The 14,715-nt window shown below is 40.5% G+C and overlaps 1 non-coding gene across 1 annotated transcript; it reads right to left on the bottom strand.

The window, feature by feature from the left end:
- Positions 1-3,019: 3,019 nt before the first annotated feature.
- On the bottom strand, positions 3,020-3,126 carry LOC145027956 (small nucleolar RNA R71). Its single transcript, XR_013675716.1, has one exon. It is a non-coding gene; the product is annotated as a small nucleolar RNA R71 (small nucleolar RNA).
- Positions 3,127-14,715: the final 11,589 nt, after the last annotated feature.

Raw genomic sequence — 14,715 nt, 5'->3', positions numbered from 1 at the left:
TCTTGCTTGCTATTGGTGTTTGTAAGCCATTAGAGAAGTGACATTTGTGACTCTAGAAGCTCCAAGACAACAAGATCAACAAGGAATCCAAAGGTATGATTCTAGATCTGTTTCAATGTTGTTATTTAACCTAATTAGCAATTAGAAGTCTTGGATTCAAAGCATGTTTAATTAAAAAGCCTAGATCCGAGCATTAGGGTTTTGCATGCGCACATAGGAAAGTTCTTATGGCTAAAACCCATCAGAAGGTAGCGATTTTGACCTTCATGTTTGGCCACCAATATTGTTTCTTGAGATCCAGGTACATCTTTTTCGGGCCTGGGTGAACAGAGTATCTGGTCTTGTGAGCTTCGTTCATAACAACTTCCCTAAAACCTCCGAACTTTGGGTCCAGATTCGATTCATGAAACAATAGACTCCATCACCTTTGATCTCAAGTTTCTTATCCATTCCCCTCAAGGCTTCATTCAACACGTTCTCTGGTTTTAGGGCTTCCAACTGGGCTTCTCGAATCTATACGGATAAGTGTGAATGAATGGTCATCGTTAGTGTCTTCTCCTTGTTACTTGAGCTTTCCTTCAGCTAAGGGCATCTGCTAACACATTGGCCTTGCCGGGATGGTAGCGGATTTCGCACTCGTAGTCACTGAGCAGCTCTACCCATCGCCATTGCCTCATGTTTAAGTCCTTCTGATTGAAGATGTGCTGCAAGCTTTTATGGTCAGTGAAGATCGTGCACTTAGTTCCATAGAGGTAATGTCTCCAAATCTTGTTTTCAGTCCAAAAGACATGCTTGGGAGTGAAAGGGAACAAGCGAAAGCAATTGAAGACCAAAGAATGAAGATTGAGGGACAAAATCTCATCTACTCGGCGAGTACATGAGCCTACTCGGCGAGTCCATCAGAATATTCCAGAAGATAGCTACGACTCCTGATTTAAGATGGATAACTATGAGCCTACTCGGCGAGTTGGGTCTGCTACTCGCCGAGTACACCCTGTTTTGAGATATCTATAAAAACTGAGCCTTTATCCGATGGGACAACTTCCTGGTGATTTTTGAAGGTGCAGCTGCGATTAAGAACCCTAGAAGACGCTGAGGAATTCTAATCTTCAATCTCTTGAAGAATTCATGTAACTAGGTTAATCATTCCACTTAGATTTAGGAATTGAATATGTTTAATCTAGTTAAACTTGTTTTTGTGTTTGTTTTTACTGCAACTATGAGCTAAATACGTTTTTGTTTATGTTTGGGGAATACCAAGGAACTCCTATGGTTTAATTCTTAGTCTTTGATTGATTGTTTATTGGTGATCTATTAAATTAAGTTTGTTAAAGAACCTTATGCATTAATCACTACTATTTTCTGTTAATTGGAAAACAATTAGGCTGCATGAACATCTCTTAGTTGTTAACCTCATATGTCTATGTGAACACTTAACCATATGCTTGGGAATAATGATTATGAAACTAAGATTAATAAGACAATAGGAAGATTAATGTGTGAGCTTGTTTGAGAAACTATCAAACAAGAGGTTAATTGAATTAGCATCTTAATTGACCACTACAAATCTTATTTAATCCAAATTATTAATCTAGGGAATTAATTAGTTTAAACACTTGATCACCGCTTAAATTAGTTAATTGTCTAAGGGTTAGGAGTAATGAACATGAACCTAACCACTATAATTGGTAGTCAATAACAATTAATATATCATAAATACAAATAACCATAGGAGTGAATTGGTTGAACCTAAATAGAAACATCTTTATCAAATTTGGTGAATTAGTTGTTTGCTTTAGTTATTTAGTTAATTAAGTGTTTTATAGTGTGCTTAAGTTTCTAGTCTTGCAAAACTAGAAGAAAAACCTTTTACTTTCATTAATTGTTTTAGTTAGAATTAGCTATTAGTTTAATTTTCCGTTCCCTGAGTTCGACACCTTACTTACTAAACTATACCACTAAAACACAGGTTCACTGCCTTTGTGTGCTAAATTTATTAATAAAAAGTAGGGATAAAACAAGTGCATTTTACACACATCAAGTTTTTGGCGCTGTTGCCGGGGAACGGTTCTAAATAATTAATCTAATTCCTAATTTTTTCGATCCTTTGTGTAAGTTTACTTCCATAGAGTTCATTTATTGCAATTTAGTAGTTAGTAATTAGGTTTTAGCATCTGTTCTAGTTTTAATATTAAGTTTAAATTTTTTTTCAAAATCACACTGATACTCGCCGAGTGCAGTCGCACCTACTCGGCGAGTACAAGCATATTTAGCAGTTTAATTTTTTATTTTTTAGTACATTTTTTTGTTCTTTTTACGTTTTTATTTTGTTTATTTCAGGACTTTCATGACCAGAGGATCAAACACCCCACTGGTACCCCCGTTTGAAGATCCTGAATCCGTATTGAAAAGGAACAAAGGAAAGGACGTGGAGAGTTCAAGTACACCAAAGAAGTCACCTTTGTCCAATTTGAAGACTGTTTTTGGGAAAAAGAAGAGCAGCAAATCAGGAGCATCCAGTGCCTCTTTGATAATCGAAGACCCAATTCAAGAGGATATCGAGTACGAGACCGAGGAAGAAGAGGAGCCTACATACGAGCACGAAACCGAGTCTGAGGAAGAGTTAGCTACCACAATGGCTAACATTGATGAAATCCCCACGGGAGAATGGAAGAAGAGGATGCGCGACGACACTGGCCCGGGACTTGTGCAACCCGCAATTCCCGCGACTTCTACCTTCGAGATAAAGGGTCATATCCTAGCTTCACTTAAAGAAATACCTTTTTATGGAAAAGACCATGAAGATGCCTACAAGCATTTGGATGAAGTCAATGATGTAGCTGATTACTTCAATATTCCAAATGTGCCCCGCGAGACTCAACTACTTCGTATGCTTCCGGTGACATTCAAAGGTGCTGCAAAATACTGGCTCAAGTCACTTCCCTCCGGATCAGTCACCACTTGGGCCAAGATGAAAGAAGAATTCATTGATCACTTTTTCCCACCTTCCAAGATAGCCAAGTTGAACAAGGCCATTGATAACTTTTAACAACAAGCTGGAGAGTTGCTATATGAAGCATGGGAGAGGTACAAGAGCTTACTAAGAAACTGCCCACACCATGACCTAAACAGCCAGCAAGAAGTCTCCATCTTCTATGATGGAGTCAATGTCACAACCAGGCAGTTACTAGACTCGCAAGGCCCGCTCACAAAGAAGCCGCCCCTGGTGATCAAAGAATTGATTGAAGAATTCTCTGAACACTCTAGAGAATACCACAACCCTAAACATGATGTCAATAGGGGAGCCGCTTATGCAGCTATTGAAGACTTATCCACGGTCATGGCTATGCTAAAAACCATGGATAGGAGAATGGACAAAATGGATCAAACGATCCATGTTATTCGGGTGGGTTGTGAAAACTGCAATGGGCCTCACCTCACTAGAGACTGCGATTTAGATGAGAATGGCAACAAGAAGGCGCAAGTGTGTTACTCAAGTGGAGACCGATATGATGAAGACTGGCGCAAACAAAAGAAAGAGTGGCTCCCTTATGAGGGTTACAAGAAAGCCAAGGAGGATAGGTATAGGCAAAAAGGGAGAGGGCTCTACCAACAGGAGGAGCCGGTGCAAGAGAGGAAGCCAAGCTTGGAAGAAATGCTCACCAAATTTGTAGCTGCCTCAAAAAAAATACATAGTGATCATGATGCTGCAATTCAAGAAACAAGAATCATGCTTAGGAACCAGCAAGCATCTATCCACAATATAGAAACGCAGCTTGGGCAACTTGCTCAACAAATTAACCAAAGGTCATCGGGCGAACTTCCTAGCAAAACTGAAAATAACCCACAAGGCGCGCACATAAACATAGTCACAACAAGAAGTGGGAAGATAATCACTCCCCTGGCACCTATTCGGACTGAAGCATCCAATGAATCACAGAAGGAGGAGGCAGAAAAGCAAGCAGAAAACCAAAACATACATTCTGACAGCCCTACTTGCTGAGTACCTCATATGGACTCGGTGAGTACACCATCAAATACCAACGAGTAGGTCCCTGAAAAGCTTTACCAGCCTCCAATGCCATACCCAGCCCGAGCTAAGAAGGAGAAGCAGGAAGAGGAGTATCAGAAGTTTCTAGATCATATCAAGACTCTTCAAATCAACATACCCTTCATTGAAGTCGTCATGCAAATGCCCAAATATGCAAAGTTCCTTAAGGAACTTCTCACCAATAGAAGGAATATGGAAGAAGTGAAGAAGGTATTACTCAATGAAAACTGCTCTGCTGCTATGCTAAATAAGCTACCAAAGAAGAAAGGTGATCCGGGGAGTTTGACTTTACCTTGCCAATTCGGCAACTTGGCTGCTATTCATGCCTTAGCTGATTCGGGAGCAAGTGTGAACTTAATGCCATACTCATTCTTTAAGAAGCTTGATCTCCCGGAGCCAAGGCCAATTCGCATGGCAATACACTTGGCAAACAAGATAGTCACCTTCCCAAGAGCCATAGGCGAAGACTTACTAGTCAAGGTGGACAAATTCGTCTTTCCCGCTGATTTCATCATTCTAGACATGGAGGCGGATCCACAAGTTCCAATCATCCTTGGAAGGCCCTTCCTCAACACGGAAAGCGCTATAGTAGAATGAGGGACTCAAAGCTCACCTTGCGGGTAGGAGAAGATTCAGTCACATTCGGGGTAGAACAAGCTATGAAGTATTCTAGGAACAGTGATGACACGGCATTCTCAATCGATATGCTTGACGAATTATTATAGGAAGACATAAGTGAAGATTCCAGCAAGTTCACAACTTATGATGAAGCATTTGATCCAGAAAAAGACTTAATGGAAATTGAAAGACTGTTGGAAGAAGCAGATTATAAAGAATTGGTGAAACAAACTGACAGTCCTACTCACCGAGTAGGACCGATCTACTCACCGAGTTCCTCTGAAGAAAAGGCAGAAGTCGTGAATACAGCCACAAACTCGCCAAGTACCCTACCTGCACTCGGCGAGTCCAACATTCAGAACAAAGAAACGGAGCTCAAAACTTTACCAGAACATTTGGAGTATGATTTTCTTGAAGAATGCAACCAAAAGCCAGTAATTATAGCCTCTGACTTGTCCAATTCTGAAAAGGAAGAGCTCGTGCAAGTGTTGAAGAAGCGCAAACGGGCCATAGCATGGAGCATCACCGACATCAAGGGAATAAACCCATCCTATTGCTCCCACAAGATCAGCCTGGAAGAAGGAGCAAAGCCAGTTGTACAACACCAAAGAAGGTTAAACCCGAACATGCAAGAAGTAGTCAAGAAGGAAGTGGTCAAACTCTTAGATGCAGGAATTATTTATTCCATTTCCGACAGTCCATGGGTGAGTCCGGTCCAAGTGGTGCCTAAGAAAGGAGGGATGACGGTCATAACCAACGAAAAAAACGAGCTAATTCCGACACAAACGGTAACCGGTTGGAGAGTGTGCATCGATTATCGAAAGCTAAACGATACCACTCGTAAAGACCATTTTCCCTTACCTTTTATTGATCAAATGTTAGAAAGACTATCGGGCCATAGCTATTATTGCTTTCTAGATGGATTCTCGGGTTATTTTCAAATACCCATAGACACAATGGACCAAGAAAAGACCACATTCACTTGCCCAAGTGGGACTTTTTCTTATAGACGCATGCCTTTTGGGTTATGCAATGCACCCGCGACTTTTCTAAGGTGTATGACAACCATATTCCACGATATGGTGGAAAAATTCATGGAAGTTTTTATGGATGACTTTTCCGTTTTTGGATCTTCTTTCCATTATTGTCTCACAAATCTTGACTTAATGCTTGCTAGGTGTGAAAAAACCGACTTGGTCCTCAATTGGGAGAAATGTCACTTTATGGTCAAGGAGGGTATAGTTTTGGGCCACAAGGTTTCCAAAAAGGGAATTGAAGTGGATCGGGCAAAGATTGACACCATTGCCAAATTACCCCCACCAACTAATGTGAAGGGCATTAGGAGTTTTCTAGGACACGCGGGTTTTTACCGGCGTTTCATAAAAGATTTTTCCAAAATAACTAGACATCTAACACAATTACTACTAAAAGATGCACCATTTAATTTTACTAAAGAGTGTTTAGAGGCATTTGAATTTTTAAAGGAAAAATTAACTAATGCCCTGATCATTATTGCACAAAATTGGAACTTACCCTTTGAGATTATGTGTGATTCTAGTGACTATGCATTAGGAGCTGTAATTGGTCAAAGGGTTGATAAGCACTTTCAACTATGCTAGCAAGACTCTAAACCCAACCCAAGAAAATTACACCACCACTGAAAAAGAGTTATTAGCTGTAGTGTATGCCTTTGACAAATTCCTCCCTTACTTGGTTTTATCTAAAACTACTATTTTTACTGACCACTCGGCTATCAAGTCTTTGTTTTCCAAACAGGATGCTAAGCCAAGACTGATACGATGGTTGCTACTTCTTCAAGAATTTGACATAGAGATACGAGATAAGAAGGGAATGGAGAATGTACCAGCTGACCACTTGTCAAGGCTTGAGAACCCGCAATTGCAAGAAGATAAAGTTGGAGACGACTTCCCGGACGAATACATTATGGTGACAGTGGGAGAAGAGCCATGGTTCGCAGACATAGCTAATTATTTAGCTACAAAATACATCCCGAAAGATTTTAGCAATCAACAAAAGAAGAAATTATTTTCTGAATTAAAATATTACTTTTGGGACGATGCATACCTCTTCCGGAGCTGTGCGGATGGGATCATACGAAGATGTGTATTCGGGAAGGAAAGCCTATTAATATTAGAGCATTGTCATAGCGGGCCCACAGGTGGACATCATGGAGCACACTACACTGCAAAGAAGATCTTTGATATTGGGTTCTATTGGCCCACAATTTTTAAAGATGCAACCCAATTTGTTAAAGAATGTGATGCTTGTCAAAGAGTGGGAAACATTTCATCTCGAAATGAAATGCCACAACATAGTATCCAAGTGTGCGAGGTGTTTGATGTGTGGGGAATTGACTTCATGGGACCATTTCCCATGTCCAAAGGAAACAAATACATATTAGTGGCGGTTGATTATGTATCCAAATGGGCGGAGGCACAAGCGTTACCAACAAATGATGGTCGGGTAGTGGTGTGGTTTTTAAAGAAATTATTTTCACGTTTTGGAGTCCCGAAAGCCCTTATAAGTGACCGAGGCACACATTTTTCCAATAACCAATTGGAAAAGGTGTTAAAGAAATATGGGGTCACCCATAAGTTTTCCACATCATACCATCCACAAATTAGTGGACAAACCGAAGTGACAAATAGAGCTTTAAAGCGAATTTTGGAGAAATCGGTGGGGAGCAACCACAAGGAATGGTCGAATAAGCTAGATGATGCATTATGGGCTTTTCGTACAGCTTTCAAAACACCTATTGGTACTACACCATATAGGTTAGTTTATGGGAAGCAATGCCATTTACCGGTAGAGCTAGAGCATAAGGTGTTTTGGGCTTTAAAGAGGTGTAACTTCAACATGGAGGAACTAAAAAGCAACCGGTTGATGCAAATGAATGCTCATGAAGGCCAAAAAGTATTGCTCTTCAATTCACGACTAAAGCTTTTCTTGGGAAAACTCAAGTCAAGGTGGGATGGTCCTTTTCTAGTGAAGACGGTGTTTCCACATGGTGTTATAGAGTTATTATCAAGAGATGGCACGCCTTTCAAGGTCAATGGTCATAGGGTCAAAAAGTATGAAGAGGGAGTCCCCCGGAACGAAGGAATGGAAGAGTTGCTGCTGCTGGAAGGGATTGCAACCACGTAGAAGGGGAGGAGTCCAGCTAATGACTCCCTAAAAAGAAGCGCTTCTCGGGAGGCAACTTGAGTTTCAAGTTTGCATTTTCTTTTCTTTTCTTTATTTTCATTATTTTTCCTTTTTATTCATCTACTTTTAAGAACATAACTGCTTGAGGAAAAGCAATGCCTAGAGTGTGGGGTGGATGGCTTAAAAACATGAGAAAATACATTAATTTTTCAAAATTATCACAATTTTTTCAATCTGCAAGGTTTACTCGCCGAGTACGCACGTATACTCGGCAAGTACCTGTCTGAGTAACCCAATAAAACGCAAAATGGCATTTATACTCGGCGAGTAGAACCTTTCTACTCGACGAGTATCCAATTTACATGGGTAAAATATAAATCTGTAAAAAAGAGGGTTTTCACCATTTAACCCCCATACTCGCCGTGCACAGCGACTTCTCAAGCAGCCAACGATTTCGTCCGATTCTCTTCAGTTTTCCACTTAATCTTCATCATTCAAAGAAAAAGGTAACATCTTTACACTATAAACTAATGAAAGGTTCAATCTTTATCATAGATTTGCCCCGATCTTGCTTGATTTCGGATTTGGGGGGGGGTTTCCTCAAATTCTAGGGTTTTAATTTAGCCATAAATTAGGTAATGTTAGGAGGAATTTCTTTAGGATTTATGGTTAGATAAGTCATTCCAACAAAACCCTGTGAAAATTTTGGATTTTTGGACAGTTTATACAGATCCACCACCGAACAGTCCCGATGTTCATCCTACTCGCCGAGTAGGTCGTGTACTCGGTGAGTAGATGACTATGCAGACCCAATTTTTTTGTTTTTAATTACTGGGTATTGTTTGTTTGTGTGTTTTTTGATGTTTGTATGCAGGTATCATGGCCAGAAGGGGGCATTCTTCTCGTGGGGGGAGCCAAGGTGATATCCCATGGCTTTCTTTTCAACAATCACTTCTAAGTCATCAAAAACAAGGGCCATAAACAGATTGGAGGCACTAAAAAAAAGGAAATTCATTTACCAAACGCAGTTGACTGGGGGTGGTTGGGAAATGTGGGATTGGAAGAGGAACTTACACCTTACTTGGTGAAGGAATGCAATCTGGCGTATACCCCCATCACATGTGATGGGTGGTTGCAATTATTCAAGATTCAAGAGCCTGTACATGCCGAGTTGTGCTGGGAATTTTTCGCTACCATCTCATTTCGAGGTGGTAGTGAGTATTACAACCCCAACACAATTTCTTTTTCTTTGGGTGGGGAGTTGCGACAATGCAGCATGGTTGAGTTCTCTTGGAGATTAGGAATTTATGATCAGGACATGATGATGACTGACTACTTTGAAGCTTTCTTGGAGAACTTGTTGGGTTTTGAGTAATCTAACACTTCCTAAGTGTGCATGCAACCCTAATAAACCTTGGATCTATGTTTGTCTAAATACAAACAAAATAATAATTTTCCAAGGTTCATAACCTATCTAACATGGCATGGGGTACTTTTAAACATAAAATAATTAGATGAGATTACATACCTTTTTGATGAGTTTGATTCTTAAGGAGTTTGAGGGCCAAGCACCAATAGTGTAAATGCCTCAAATGGAATCACAAATCACCACAAACACTTGGAAAACTTTGAGAGAGTGTATACACACTATAATTTCAGCCACACACAAACACACACACTAGTGGCTATTTCATGCAACAAAAGCATGCTTATATAGTGTACATGATTAGGGTGAAACCCTAATAACCCATGACCTTTCCTTTTCCAAGGATCCATGGGTTAAAAGCTCCATGGATCATCCATGGACTTCCATACAAGCCTAGCCCATTAACAAATGAGTGTTAGCGCACACCATATAAAACCAATAGCCCACAATCTAATTAGTCTTCCTTTTAATCTCTAAATTAATTCATAATTAATTTAAGACTAAGACTAATTAAATAACATGACTTCATATTAATATATTATAACTTATAATATATTAATAATCATATGTGTATAACTCTCATAAAATTATCCATAAATAGTTCGGGTGAAGTGCAACCCAAATGGACCATGCCGGGTCGGGTCAAGTATATACCAAATAAGTTATGGACTTAGACACCTTATCCAACAGTCTCCCACTTGGATAAGTCTAATAACTGTATTTGCCTATATTACTTCAGGAACCAACCAGCAATCGTAGCTCTCAAAAACTCTATTGAACTATGAAGCGCCATTTTAAGATAAGTGATCATACAATCCTCTGTTCTCATGATATCAGCCGGACAAACACATGGAACTTTGTCTTGCTTATTGTCTGGCAGTTGTTTCTCGATTTCCGATTTGTTTGACAAAGAACTCAACTGAACACATCAATTTAGTTCTGACCGGGCCCGGTACATGGGTCAACACAAAATCAACGAGGTGCCCAGATATCACTTCTATTTCAAGAAGGAACAGATAAACTTCAACTCATATGCTTGTTCTACTACTTGTTGAATTGTACACAAAGGCATGTTTTATAACATCAAGTTACTGATGCGTTTACGTGCAATCAATGCACAACCAACTCATAGGTAACAACTCATATCTCTAGGTTTGAAGACTTATATGATATTACCGTCTCACGATCACTCGAGATAAATTCCATGAAGTGATACAAGTGAGCGTGGGTTTATTCCAATACTCATAACTTATGAGTACTCATGAACGTTGTAGCAACCATTTCCATGTCTAAACACTTTTAGCCATCTACAAACCCAATTCATGACAATCTTGATTCATACCTACTTCCGACGTATGACCGATTGTGGAGGTTTGAATAAATTAATTATTCTGGAAGTCAAAACATGCAAAGCTGAAACAATTGTAAATAATTGAAAATGATAGCAACACCTTACTCATAAATAAATAACAATTTTATTCATCATCAAATGTCGATTACATTTTATAAGTTTCATAGAAACTATCTAATCTGTAAAACTAATATCGTCCCTCAGCCCGATGCGCCTCGCATGCTGAAAATGCTTAGCCCTCGTCAGTCCCTTTGTAAAGGGATCCACAGGGTTCTCATCTGACGATATCCTCTTTGCCACGAGGAGTCCTTCTTCTATCTTGTTTCTTATGAAGCGATATTTTCTGTCAATGTGTCGGGATCTCCCATGATCTCTCGGTTCTTTAGCTAAAGCAATCGCACTATTGTTGTCACAGAAAATTTCCATAGGCTCCTTAATAGCTGGCACAACTCCAAGGTCTCCGATGAAGTTCTTCAGCCATATCGCCTCCTTCACTGCTTCACTCGCTGCTATATACTCTAATTCACAAGTCGAATACACTGTCTCCTGCTTGGAACTCTTCCAAGTGATTGCCCCTCCATTTAAGGTAAAGACCCAGCCCGACTGAGAGCGAAAGTTATCCTTATCAGTCTGAAAACTAGCATCACTATACCCTAACACTCTCAAGTCATCACTCCCACCAAGGGTAAGTATCCAATCCTTAGTCCTCCGCAGGTACTTGAGAATGTTCTTTACCGCAGTCCAATGAGCCTTGCCAGGGTTCCCCTGATACCTGCTGACCATGCTCAAAGCAAAGGCCACATCAGGGCGGGCACAAGTCATAGCATACATAATCGAGCCAACAACGGAAGCATACGGTAATTGGCTCATCTCAGCTATCATTGCCTCTATACTCAGACTCTGAGTCTTACTCAGCTTGGTATTGCTTTGGATCGGTAAATCTCCTTTCTTAGAATTCTGCATGTTGAACCTTTTCAACACCTTATCCAAGTAGGTACTCTGACTAAGTCCAATTAGTCTTTTACTCCTTTCTCTTAATATCCTTATCCCTAGGATATAGACATCTTCCCTTAGGTCCTTCATAGCAAAGCACTTCCCAAGCCAGGAATTAACCTCCTGCAAGGTTGGGATGTCATTTCCTATAAGTAGTATGTCATCCACATACAGTACCAAGAAGCTAACTATACTCCCACTAGCTCTGACATACATGCAAGACTCATCCTCACTTCTCGAGAAGCCAAACTCTTTGACCTTCTCATTGAAACAAAGATTCCAGCTACGAGATGCTTGTTTTAATCCATAAATGGATTTCTCAAGCTTGCATACTCTATTAGGGTACTCTGCACTGACAAAACCCTCTGGCTGATTCATGTACACATCCTCAGCCAACTTTCCATTAAGAAAAGCGGTTTTGACATCCATTTGCCATATTTCATAATCATGAAATGCAACAATGTCTAGCATAACCCTAATAGACTTAATCTTTGCTACCGGCGAGAAGGTTTCATCATAATCAATACCCTCAGTCTGAGTAAAACCCTTCGCAACCAGTCGAGCCTTATAAGTATGCACTTTTCCTTCCATGTCGGTCTTCTTCTTGAAGATCCATTTGCACCCGACTGTTTTACGGCCTGGTACATTATCAACCAAGTTCCAAACTTGATTGTCATACATGGACTGTATCTCGCTGTCCATAGCCTCCTTCCACTTAGCAGACTCCGGGCCTGCCATGGCTTCCTTAACACTGCTAGGTTCATCCAAATTTACCAGTGTACTATCGCTGATAAATGTATCACCTTCCGTAGTAATATGAAAGCCATAATAAAACGCAGGTGTGTTCCTAACCCGTTTGGGACGCCTTGGAGGTACAGACTCGTCAGCTGGCTCAACAGGAGTTTCCTCCTCAGGTTGATTGCTAGTGTTTGAGGTTCCTTCACCAATTGATTCTTGGATTTCTTAAAGATCAATTTGCCTCCCACTGTCTCCTTGGCTTATGAGTTCTCTCTCATGAAAGACCCCTCTTCTTGCTACAAAGACCACATTCTCACTGGGTCTATAGAAGAGATAACCGAAGGATTTCTGTGGGTAGCCGATGAAAATACACCTTTCAATTCGGGGTTCGAGCTTATCCTGAGTTTCACACCTCACGAAATCTTCGCAACCCCAAATTTTGATGTGGTCCAAATTGGGAACCTTCCCAGTCCACATCTCATGAGGTGTTTTGGTAACCTTCTTTGTAAGGACTAGATTAAGGATCTGGGCGACAGTCTCTAAGGCATACCCCCAAAAAGAGATTGGTAGCAAAGCTCGACTCATCATAGAGCGAACCATGTCTAACAAGGTTCGATTACGCCTCTCATCTACACCATTTAGTTGTGGTGTCCTGGGAGGAGTCAATTGTGAGACAATCCTACACTCCTTAAGATAGTCAAGGAACGCGGTACTAAGATACTCACCACCTCGATCAGATCGAAGCATCTTAATGTTCCTTCCCAATTGATTTTCTACTTCCTGATTGAATTCCTTAAACCTTTCAAAGGTTTCTGACTTATGTTTGATTAAGTAGAGATACCCATATCTACTAAAATCATCAATAAAAGTCATAATAACGATTAGCATCCCTTGTGGCGGTTTTGAATGGTCCACATACATCAGTATGTATTAGGTCCAACAAACCCTCACCCCTTTCACAAGTTCCAGTGAAGGGTGATTTTGTCATCTTTCCAAGTAGACAAGATTCACAACTATCATCCAATTTAAGGTCGAATGACTCCAAGACTCCACTCTTTTGGAGTTGGCCTATGCGTTTTTGTTTACATGTCCAAGACGACAATGCCACAATGATGCTTTATCTAGGCTAGTAGAAGAATCAATATACAACACATTATTTCCTAAGTTGTCTACAATCGACACAGTTTCATACACACCATTACAAGGTAATGCTTTAAAATAAAACACATTATTAAAGAAAGCATTAATACCACCACATTCATTATCAAACGAAAAGGTAAAACCTTGTTTGTACAAAGCATGAAAGGAAATAATATTCATTGTCATTTCAGATGAGTACACAAATTTATTCAAATCTAATTTTAACTCATAATTTAGCAACAAAGTATAAACTCCAATCTTGGAAACAGGTGAAGCCTTCCTATTCCCCATGATCAAGTTTATCTTCCTGTGCTCCACATCCTCACTTCTTCTTAAGCCCTACAAATCAGAACATATGTGAATACCACATCCTGTATCAAGCACCAAAGAGTTAGAATATGGTGAGTTATTAGACAACATTGTGTAAATACCTGCGTGGGTGGGTTTCACTTTCCCATCCTTCAGATCCTGCAAGTATTTAGGGCAGTTTTGCTTCCAGTGCCCCTTGTCCTGGCAATAGTAGCAATCAGCATCCTTAGGAATGGCAGAAGGAGTGACAGAACCGCTCTTGGTCCTTGATGAGGAGCCTTCAAGAGACTTTCCCTTGGTACCCTTCGAAGGGTGCTTCCTCTTTTTCCCTTTGCCTTGCCCGATAGCCAAAACAAGGGTAGATGCTGGAGTAGGAGTAGTAGTGGTAACAACCGACTTGCCCTTAAGACCGGTTTCAGCGGTCTTCAAGAGTCCTTGAAGTTCGCTAAGGGTAACTTCCTCCTTCTTGATATGATATGTCATACGAAATGGTCATAACAAGAAGGTAAGGAGTGCAAAATGATGTCAATTGTCAACTCCTCAGGGAAGTTCACATTCAGCTTCAGCAAACGGTCCACATACCTTTGCATCTTTTGCATGTGGGCCGTGACGGATTCACCGTCCTTCATGTGGGTTGTTATTATGGAGGAGATTATTTCATACCGCTCCTGACGAGCACTCTGATGGTACCTTTCCATCAGGTCTTGGTGCATCTCAAAAGGGTAGAAGTCCTCATAGGACTTTTGGAGCTCGGCTGTCATCGTGGCCATCATGATGCATGCCACCTTAGTAGCATCTCTCTCATGTGTCCTGAATTCAGCGATCTCCTCAAGAGTAGCAGTAGACTCATTAAGCTCTTTTAACTCCTTATCGAGGACATATTCCTTATCCTCATAACGAGTTACCATCCTGATGTTCCTTATC

Source organism: Lactuca saligna, chromosome 1 (genome assembly GCF_052625555.1).
Source record: "Lactuca saligna cultivar CGN05327 chromosome 1, ASM5262555v1, whole genome shotgun sequence".
NCBI lineage: Eukaryota > Viridiplantae > Streptophyta > Magnoliopsida > Asterales > Asteraceae > Lactuca > Lactuca saligna.
This window is presented reverse-complemented; position numbering and strand designations above follow the sequence as displayed.